Here is an 11965-nt window from a genome sequence, read left to right on the forward strand (position 1 = left end):
TCCATATAATAACATACATAATAATCCTGCTAAATTGTCATAGTCATGATCAACTTGGACCTATGGGTACTAGGGATGTATCTGTCATACAACTCTGATACCTAAGCAGCGGGAAACAAAAAATTACATTCATGTCATAAAACATCAGAAACCATACTAGAGTTCTACTGAATTTGTCATATACATATAATCATCCACAGAAAGACCCAAAAAATATCCTAGGGTCATAATCACAAAAACCCATCTAAACCTATCTCACCTACTTACCCTCCAGGCATGGTAGCTTAGTCCACTTCTACTGCTGCAGGGCTCTATCCGCCCTCCTACTAGGATTTCCTAAAATGTTTGTAATGCTGGGGTGAGACACCTCTCAGTAAGGGAGATAAACTAATATCAGTGTGTGACAACATGAGTATTGTTTGTGATATACATATAAACAGTACATAATTCATTTCTGGTATAAACAGTTGTACCATATCTAAATAAAGCATGATTTATCATAAAATAGCTTAACATACTAAATCTCTATACTTGGAAAATCATCTTATATAACTATATCATACTTGAATTATTACCTAGGATAGATAGTTAGTTAGCTATTGTCATGTCTTACCCCCCACATGACAAGGTTGTGCGGTCCGAAGGCAGGACCTAGCAATGGCTAGCCAACCATGCTAAGTCAAATATAGGTATGTAAGTATGATGGGCCTGCTCCACCTGTGCCGGATTACCAAGGGAATTACAACACTCCCATAAAGCCATGTCGACTGCCATCTCCCACACTCTGCATAAGATGTGTGGTAGCACTAACATATTCATAACCGTGAACATATAGCTACAGTACCGTGCTTCATAAAACTAAACAAAGCTATCCGGATTCTGATAACATATAATACATTCCATATTAAAACATAGTTGTATCATATTTCAGAGTAATATATTACATAAATATATTTCATGATTTCTTACATATCATACATAATCACGACGTCAATGTCGGGATAATTCATAACATAAAAATCACAGCATTTTTGCTGGCATAATTCATAACGTAATAGACATAAATTCTTGCACTTTTTATCATAATTTTAAAACCATAGTTCCTGTACTACTTTTAGGGTTTTCCTGAAACTGTCATAACATTCTTATCTTGGAAAAATCATAATATTTCAATATAACAAAATTTTCATGGAAATGTTATACTCATGCCACACAAATGTACATAGCCTTATAAACTCATAATTTACTTTGAAATCATATTTCTATATAAAATGTGTTAAAATAATTTCCTTGTTCAATAGTAGTATTCCAAAACATAATTCTATATCATACATATTTTCCTGAAAATAAATGCTAAATAATAATAAATAATTTCATGAAAAAGGTTGACTTAATTTATCCCTTTACTTGACTTATTGAGAAGCTCACAAAAATATTCCAAACCTACACCCGTGTGTTCCCTAACTCAACACCCTGAAATCGCATTTTTTCCCAACAAAACTTTAGTATTATTCTATCTAAAGCATTTTTCTTCGTCCAGAAACACCAAATACCTTATAAAACTTAAACTAACCAACTTACCCAGATTTTGGGATGGTGCCCAAGTAGGCCTAACCAACGAACTACTTGAGTAGACTTGAAGAGAATCTTCCCAAGTGTAGCATGGTGGCTTCCAATCATCGTACCGGTGAAGGACGAAGCCAGAAACTTAGAGAGAAGGAAGGGAAGACGTTTTAGAGAGAGAGAGAGAGAGAGAGAGAGAGAGAGAGAGAGAGAGAGAGAGAGAGAGAGAGAGAGAACCTTGCATGAAATTCCTTCGCTAAAACCCGAGTTTGACATATTGATAAAACACGAATTTGTCGATGAGACACATCACCTCATCGACGAGTCCATGAAGGGAGTTCATCGACGAGCACTTACTCCTCTTCGATGAGTTTTAGGCCCTGAAATCAGCCCTCTCGGTAATGTCTCGTTGATGAGACATGCGTCCATGTCAATGAGCCCAAGAAGCTTGTTCGTCGACGAGCACTCTACACTTGTCGAAGAGAACCTGCTGAGACCCCTTTTTGAAAAAAAATCATTCTCTCCTTTGTTTTATTATTTATTTACTATAATTCTTCGGGTCTCTACAACATGGCACGTGATATCAAATAGTTTGTTTGAACACAAATACAGTCTAACTAGTTCGCATGCATTTTCATATTAAGGTACCGAACTAGTTATGCAATTTAAAAAAAAATATATGTATGTAATAAATATATATCCCCCTTGTGATGTTTGCAAAAAGGTAAAGGGGGTTGCTTGCTGAAAAGAGATCTTTTAAAATAAGGCACAAGCAAGCATCAATGTTCTGGTTTAGCACTTAGGCATAAGTTCATAAGATAAGCAGAATAGGACAACCATATCGATCCTAGAAATATATCAATCACATGCAAGATCATATGGCACAACAAATAAAAGTGGCAAAATAACATATTTCAACTTGAGATTTTCAATGAAGTCAATACATTTTAGCACATGCCACAATGAATTCATTCAAGATCTAAGCTAAACATATTGGAGAACATAACATAATGAGATTTAATTTTGGATGCTCCCCCTATCGATTTGAATTAATGCTTAGATACAATAAGCTGCTTATACTAGATAGAGAATTATTTCATTATGCCTAATAGTATAAGCCATCAATCCAAATCTTTAAAATCAACTATACTGAGTATTTGTCAATTACATTTGTCACTTGATTAGTATAGTTGTCCCTATAGACCATAGATGCATCAGAGAGCATATATTAAGGCATTCTATGTAGTTCATGACCCAAGAACATTCCTTATCAAATCATAGAACTTCAAGTGCAGGATATAATGTTCAAGTATGTCAGAAGAGCCTCAATATTTCATTAGATGAAAGTGATGCATATGGGTCATTTATGCGCTTCCTATAGGGATGGATCCGAGCCTTGCTAAACGTTTGATGATTATGTTAGGATGAAGTTTAATATTATCAGTTTTCACTTATCCTTTCGAAAATATTTTAACATTAATTTTATCATAATCATCTATGTATAGGGTTCTAATTTGGAAAACAATTTCAAAAATTTGGCAACATACCGTCTGTAAAATTGGACATTTTCCCATAAAATATGTACTTGATAGGGTCAATTAAGCAATTTATAATTTAGTTCAAGACACACAGAAACCTATATCCACTAACAGCATGCAATACACATCAACTGCATCCGCCATGTAGGAGGCTTTCAACACAAGCATGCAATTAGGTAGTATAATCAACTCAAGATATTCAATATAACTCAATAGAAGTTTGTGCTAGGAAAAGACATAAACTATCCATCAAATAAATTTTAATCATTTATTGAATCATGGATAGTGCGACAATGATGTACACATATATAGGCATAAGGCATAAACGATATAAGGATATGAGAGCATTTTAATTTATATAGATATGAAGGATAAACGCTCCTCCTGATTTATGCACTCAACTCATTTAATGCCTTTTTTAATACTTCAAATTCGTAGCCAAGGATTCTTAAGATTTTCATTGGTTTAAACTTAGCGATGATTGCATTAGGCTTATCAGACCAAAAAGTAACAATAAATAGTTGTTAAGATGATAAGCCAATGACTGCCTCTTTTCTTATAAATCTCAATGCGTGTGAGGGGAACAAGTTCAAATGTCTTTTTTTTCTTAAGATTCATGCATAGGTTTCTTAGTTATTGCATTTTCATGTATGTTGAAACCTATGGCCATCATATTAGCCATTTAACTTAGTTCACAAAGATGAAACTCTAAATTATTTGATTTAAAGTTTGAGAGCTCATGAAGATGATTTAAATATTCTCAAAAAATAAAATTATTATTTAGTTCAGGAGAGTATTTATTATGAGTGGACATGACTCGGGATATTCGTGTGGAATCAAATATGTCCAACCACTTAGGCAAAGAGCTTTTATGAGTATATGAATTTTCTTTAACAATGCTCTTCGGAGAATAGAAAGTATCCTATATATATGATCATGATTTGTAGCAAGGATGCAAATCGATGGATAGGTCTAATCTTTACCAGATATGATCGTGATTTGATAAAGAGTCCTATGGATGGGATGGTAAATCAAAATAGAGGATTTTCGTATTTTAAATTCAAAGGGAATATTTTGATTTAATCAATAAAACTTGAATCCCTTAGTGGTTTCCTCTAATTTTGATTACAAGGATGTCTTGTGAAAAGCACTTAATATATATTACTCATTTATGATCAATAGTGCTTAAGCCTAGAGTAATGACCAATATTTAATTGAGCTTTCATGTTTAAGGATAGGCTTAGGGTTAGATGGCAAAACAATATATGATGAATTCCCTAAAACCAAACTTGTGCAATGGACAAAGTATGCTTAACTTTAGATGATTATATTTAAGATTAAGCATTTTGAATTATATACCCGCCGCAGGAGCCTTGTCCATTTGGAAGTGAATGTGTATGCAAAACTTCTACATTTTAAACCTAAGCTACTTACAAAGCCTAATGTCATTACTAATCCCTAAATCTAGTCCTATGATCTAAGGAAGAATTGAATAATTTGGTAATATTAATTCACATCCATTTTTCCTTAGGTCCTAAGGAGTTTGCTTTGCTGATTCTGGATGAGCAAGTAAATCGACTGTGCCCTTTTCTTTTATAATGCAAACAAGTTTTGTAAATACATGAAAGATTATGCTTACAACTCTTATGATTACTTGTTGAGGCATGAGAGTGGGAATCATATGATAATCCTAAATCCATTTTGAAAAGGTTTTTCTTGTTAATTTCTAAGGATTTATTATGATTATTCTTTACATTTAAAACTTTGAGTGTAGCTCAAGAATAATCATCAATTTCTTCTTCTAAGCAGATAATTTTTATGATCTTCTTAATCTTTCTCTTTTCTAATGTGGCATGATAATCTTTTAGATTTTCTAATTGTACTGCCAACTTTTCACTTTTGTTTTTCAGAAAGATTTTCTGCTTAGACATCCTAACTATAATCTTATGAGCATTAAGGAATTTCTTTTTCGGATTCTCATAACATGTCATGCTTCCAAAACTCGATGCACATGATTCAACATTATAAGATTAATCACCATAAGTATCACATGAATCATTGCATGCATTCATAGCAACATCATCACAAGAAACATTTGAAGATTCGTCACAAAATATATTGTAGACATCAACAAAATAATCATCGAATGCATCATTAACAGAGATAGAAGATAAATCATATACCTCTTCACCAATTTGCATTATTAATCCATAATTTACCTCTTTTTTATCATTTGAGGTTGGAGCAACCAGAGTAATGGTCTCTTCTTTCTTAGGTGCTCCATATTTCTTTTCCATCTCTTCCCAAATATCCTTAGCACTTGTACATGCCATAAGCTCAAAAAGAATATTAGAATCTATAGAGCAATACAATAATTTCATGGCATATGATTTGCATGCATCAAAGTAATATCATTTTCGTTTACAGGCATACAAATTCCTTTGACAATCACCTGCTAGATCCTCTAACTCATAGATTTTATAAATACACTCATTCTAATTTTTCAGGTGGTGTAATCGATAGCACAAAACAATGGAGGACTAGTAGGTGACCGTCCCTCTCCGAATGGGGATACACCAATAAGAGTCATCTTGATCTTTTAGAAACAACGTTTAAGTCAATGCCACGAGGTTCTGATACCAATTTTTGACTTTGGTGTATTCCCAAGAGGGGGGGGGGGGGGAAGGTGAATTGGAAATTTAAAAATTCTTCCTAGGTTCAACTAATCTGGCAACAGTATATACAAAAACCTAGGGTCTATCTATGCAATTCCAAAAGCGCAGATAAATATAATGTACGGAAATTAAATCATGCGCAACATTCATAATATAACATACACGTGTAGTAAATAAATTGCAGAAATGTAAAGTGCACACATGATATGTTATCAGGGTCGACCAACTGTGCCTACATCCCCGCCTCAACTCGCAAGCCAAAGGATTCCACTAATGCTCACTTAACGGGTGGAGCGGCACCTTTTACAACCAGGTTAATTAATGGGGCTAGCCTCAACCTACAACCGCACCTTACCAGGATGGTGCACCTAGCTTTCCTAACCGAGTCTTAGTCAATCCGAGACTATTCAGCAAGGCTAGTCTCCCTCTTTAGGTCCACGCCTAGAATACAACAGATATAGAAATTTTACGTACAAACAAATGCTTCTTACACAAGCAGATATGTACCACTACGCACAATATAATCAATGCATCTCAAATAGATAGGAACTATAAGCTCTGTGCTATACGTGTGCTAAACACTCAATCTTGTGTCGATATTCAATCAAGCACAATAGTGTATAATCTAAGCAGTCTTTGAAACAAATATTCAATGTAAATCAATCACCCCAAGTTTCAAAGTGTTTGAACAAGATTATTCAAAATATCTCACATATGATTTTCTCACAAATAATAGCTCAAGAGATATTTAAGAATATGTAAGCTTGTGAAAAATATTTTTGCAAATAAAAAATGCACAAGCTTGATGAGTCTTGTAATGATGATGCAAAGACTCACTAGCTATGAATATTTTTCCCACACAAAGATTTATTAAATAAAACTGGGGGGAAAATCTTTGCTTAACCCTCAAAAGAAAATCATATGCACAAAAGCAAGTGAGGATTTCTAGCAATATAGAACAATTAACAAACACTCAGAAGGCTTTGATTTCTCAAGAGAATGGAAGTATTAGAGTGTATGAGGTTTGTATAAGAAAATAGGGCTTAGGATTTTTTAGAGAATTTTGGTAATCTATTTTGCTAATCCTTGCAAATGAGCCCCTATATATAGAAGAGGGCTAAATTATGATCATTGAGGACATAGCGGTCATTATTTAATTTGTTTTAAAATTGTTTAGTAAAATTAACCCCTCTTAACTGCGATGAAAAATAAAATAACTCGAGAGTTTCGGGTGCTCGACCTAAGGTTTGGTCGCCCAAATAGACATATGAGAAAAAGTACGTTTTTGAAGTTCAGGCGCCTGTGAAAGAGGATGGTTTGTTGAGCCTAGGCGATTTTCCAAAAACCCGCAGTTCGGTTGCCTGATCTAAAGTTCGGTATGCCAAACTTGAACTCTTGGTCACCAGAGGCATATTTGAACATGGGAGTTCGGGCTGCCGAGTCGTGGGGAAAAGCCAGAATTGTGGTTTGGTTGCTCGGGGATGCTACGATCGTTTAGGTTCGATCGCCCGAAGCCAAGTCAGCATTCTGATTGGTCAAGGGTTCGGTCGCCCAAAGTGTTTTGAACACAATGGTTCGGTCGCCCGAAACCTCATTCATTTAGCCCTTTACGTCCTATTTCAATTCAATTTCTTCCCCTGATGGTATATGTGATATTGGGGACTATCTTAAGTGCAAGTGCTGGGACCTAGGGTCTTTCTAAGGTCGTTTTGCTTGTCGAAAAAATCCGGCGTTGGTCGACCGATCTTTAAGGTCTTTCTAAGGTCTTGAGCTTATAGTCTTATATGCATGATATCTAGATTATTATAGACCTTGGATGATTATTGTTACAAACCCGATAGAATGAAATATAGATTACAAAAATTAAAAAAAGTATTCGGAGTCTTCATTTTCCTTCAGGTCTTCGAGTGCCATCATATGATATTGTCAAGATAAATTTGCATCAACTTGGCAGACATTAAATACCTGAGTATTTGTCATAATCAAAACAGGGTATGACCCATAGGGTCAACAATATATATAGACGCACGCGCGCGCGCGTTTGTGTGTGTGTGTATGTATGTTTATATTCGATAAGTGGAGTGAAACTAAAAAAAAAAGGGAGAATAGAAAAGAGAGTAGGTAGTGGGTGGGTTCTATCACTGTACTCATCCTCAAATTGAGCCCCATCCCATAGGTGGGTTTTTTTTTTCCCAAAAAGAATCCCTTATTTCTTCTGTTTCTCTTTTCTCCTTCTCTATCCGTCTCTCATTTTCTCTATCATGCCGCGGCTTTCTACAATCTCCTGGCCTTTTATTTATTTTTATTTTTTTACATTCCTAAATATTTTGAATGATCTAACTTCAATTATATTATTAAAATTTTATACTTTGGCTACAAACTACAAGTTTTGGAAAGTAGAGATCAAACCGGGTATATATTCGATAAAATGAATGTGTTTTTATTTTATAAAACTCATTTTTATTTTCCGTTTCCTTCTCTAATAGTCTAATATAATGAAATAAAATAAAAAGAAGAATTTATTTGATTATTGATTAGTAAAAATCATGTAATGGGATTGTTCTTATGAGATTTATCATTTTAATGTCCTTCAAAAAATTAAAATACTAGACTTAATTTAAATAAAATAATTAATAAATTTTAATGATAAAATAAGAGATTTTACTGCACAAATAATAATAGGAAAATACTTTCTCAACATTGAGATATTTTTGTATGTTAATAATATAATGATATTTTTTTATCTAATATAAAAGTATTATATTTTAAACTTTATACATACTAAGGGGATCCTTATTTTATTTCAAATTGTAAAGTAAAAAAAATTAATTTTTTATAGTTTAAGCCTACGTAGAACAAGATAAAAAATTATGTTTTAGTATTAATGATGTTAAAAAATATTTTTGAATAACTAAATAATAATGATAATGCTAATAACAACAATGAGTGAAAACATCTATTCATAGTTTGTATACATTATCCAACTTGTCCTCACATGCACTTTTTGTTATCAACTATTAGGCGTAAATAGTTTTCCAATTCGTGATCCTAGGACAAGCGATACCTCACAATTACAATCTTGTATTTCTTCATGAGAGTTGATGATAGAGTTATTTTTATTGCTAAAAGAAAAAGTTGGATGACCTTTGAGATGCTTTCTTATCACGATCACCTGAAAAAGAAGGAAAATATGAACGACTTGAAGGACTCGAGATGTACTCCAGGGGACCACTCTGATTCCTAAGTAAGGGATTTGTGTGAGAATTTTTATGCAATAGTAGAATAGGTTAGAATGAGATGATTTACCTCTGCATGGCACCCCCTTTCATATTGGCGAGGTTTGACCCTAGGTGATATGTCATTTATGAGCATGTTTATGGTGCTTGGCGTGAATCACTCTAGCCAACTCTTTTACTTGGATGGTAAGTGCCCTTATCAATGCAGTGATTTAGTCTCCTCTTGATTTATGGTAGGTAGGTTTTCTGGCGATGTAATTGGAGGTATATCAGTTTCCCCCCCTTTAGGTTTTGAATTTTTGAAGCTTATTTCCAAAGTTTGAATGTTGTCCTTTTTTTTTTTTTTTTTTTTCTTTTTTTTTTCTTGGTGTCGTCTTCTTATACATGGCTTGCCAATCCGAAGTCGCTACATGACTGCCTCATCCGATCCGATGTCGCTGCGTGTGTGGCTTGCCGAGCCAATGTCTCATTGAGCCACTTATACAACTTACCGAGTCGAATTCATTGCATGGTTGCCTCATTTGAGCCGATGTTTCCATATGCGCAGCTTGCCGAGCCAATGTCTTACCAAGCTACTTATACGACTTACCGAGTCGAATTTGATGTGTTATTGGCTCATTTGAGCTGATGTCGTCGTGTGCGCGTCTTGCCGAGCCCATGTTTGTCTGAGCCACTTATATGACACTCAGAGCTGGATTCGTATGGCTTTAACTCACTCAAGCCAATGCTTGACAAGTCGATGTTTGCTCCAAGCCGATGTTTCGAGCATTCCTTGACCAAACAGCTTTTCGTGGTAATACTCTTGCTGACAAGCTTTGTTGTGACTAGCTCTTTGAGGGACTTTTCATGCCGACCAACATTGTCACGACCAGTTCTTTAGGTGGATTTGTGCCGACCAACTCCTTGAGTGGCCGTTCATGCCGACCAGCTCTTTGAGAGGTCTTTCGTGCTGACTCGCTCTTCGAGTGGCATTTCATGTCGACCAGCTCTTCGAGTGGCATTTTGTGCTGACCAGCTCTTCAAGTGGCATTTCATGTCAACCAGCTCTTTGAGCGGTCTTTCATGCCGCCAGTTCTTTGAGCGGTCTTTCATGCCGACTAGCTCTTTGAGCGTCCTTTCGTGCCGTCCAGCTCTTTGAGATGCATTTTTTGCTAACTAGCTCTTTATGTGACCTTTGTGCCGAGCAGCTCTTTGAGTGGCCTTTGTGCTGAGCAGCTTTTTGAGTGGCCTATGTGCTGAGCAACTCTTTGAGTGGCCTTTGTGCTAAGTAGCTCTTTGAGTGACTTGTGTGTAGAGCAGCTTTTTGAGTGGCCTTTGTACCGAGCGGCTTTTTGTGTGACATTTCGTGCCATTTTTCCCTTCTATTCATGAGGTATGCTCATCATTTGGGCCATCTTGAAGCCTCATGAAATTTTCTCATTAGTTGGTCCGATTTTATTTTGCCTCATAAGCTGTGCTTATCATTTGGGCTGTCTATACTCATCAGTTGTGTCGATTTTCTTTCAACTCATGAGTCGGGCTCTTCATTTGGGTTGTCTTTAGGACTCATGAGCTTTGCTCCTCAGTTGGGCCAGTTTTCTTTCGCCTCATCAACCTTGCTCATCATTTGGGCTATTTGTAGGCCTCATGAGCTTTGCTCATCATTTGGGCCATCTTTAGGCCTTATGAGCTTTGCTCATTAGTTGGGTTAGTTTCTTTTGCCTCATGAGCTATGCTCATCAGTTGGGCTATCTTTCTCGGCCTTGTAAGCTTTGCTCATCATTTGGGCTATACTTACAGGATTCCAAGATTTTTCTCGAGCTCGTGGTCACATTTATTTGGGTTCATGTATCTATTTGAGATGCGTGCTAATTCAAGATACGTACCTTTCTTGGGATAGGTAACTACTCAATATCCATGTCAATATGCATTTGTTTGATATCTGTACTTTACCAGATATGCATCTTCTTTGGATTGCGTGCTTGTACGGGTCCTTTATATTTTTCTTTGAGATCCAAGCCTCCTAGTGATTCCCACCTTCTCGTGATGTGTGCTTTTTTGGATATTCGAGCCAGCTTTGCTCTATAAAAAGGTGCTCACTTGCTCGCTTTTTCCTTGTCTCCACCGAAAGCTTGTAGTTGTTTCTACTAGGTACGCACTTCCATCCTCCTCTCTTTTGTTTGCTTTCATTGTTTTTGTTTGTTTTTTCCTTGGCATTTTGTGGCATTGTGTTGGCCTTATTCTTCATATGTTCTTCATTTTTATCATATGTTCTTCGAATGTTCCTTATGTGTTCTTGAATGTTCTTCAAGTTTTCTTGGAATGTTCTTAGTAGACTGTTGAAAGTGAGCCTTGTTGATTCAATCTTTTGAAAAGCACCAGTTGTTTTTATTCTTTCTTTTTTAAAGCCTAACTCCCCATGAGGTCTTCTGAGGCTTCGTCTGCGCCTCCAATTAGCATAAAAAATGCTAGGTCATACCTTTCCAATGCAGATTTACATGACCTGGGTCGCTTATTTGCCATTCCGGATAGTATTCAACTTAGACTGCCCACCAGCTTTGAGTCTGCCTAGGAGCCAGGCCTCAATGAAATTTGCCTATATACATATTATCTTGACTTTGGTCTTAGGCGACCCTTTTTCCCTTTCTTTTTGGATATATTCTAATTTTATAACATAGCTCCTTCCTAGTTGGCCCCCAACTCGTATTTAACCTTAGTATGCTTTGTCGTGCTCCTTATTCAAAGAGGTCACCAACCCATGGTAACTTTATTTCAGAGCTACTTTGAAATGAGAAGGCACACCATAGAAAAAGTGGTCTACTACTTCAATTGCCTCTTTGATTTCAAGCTTTTTACCCTAGGCAACTCGTCTATTCATGATTGGAAATTTTGGTTCTTTTTTGCATCTGGGAATCTTAATTATCATGGGCCCCACGTCTAGTCAACCTCTCTTGATGGTGATATTCTTCACCCT

Source organism: Malania oleifera, chromosome 3 (genome assembly GCF_029873635.1).
Source record: "Malania oleifera isolate guangnan ecotype guangnan chromosome 3, ASM2987363v1, whole genome shotgun sequence".
Classification (NCBI taxonomy): Eukaryota; Viridiplantae; Streptophyta; class Magnoliopsida; order Santalales; family Ximeniaceae; genus Malania; species Malania oleifera.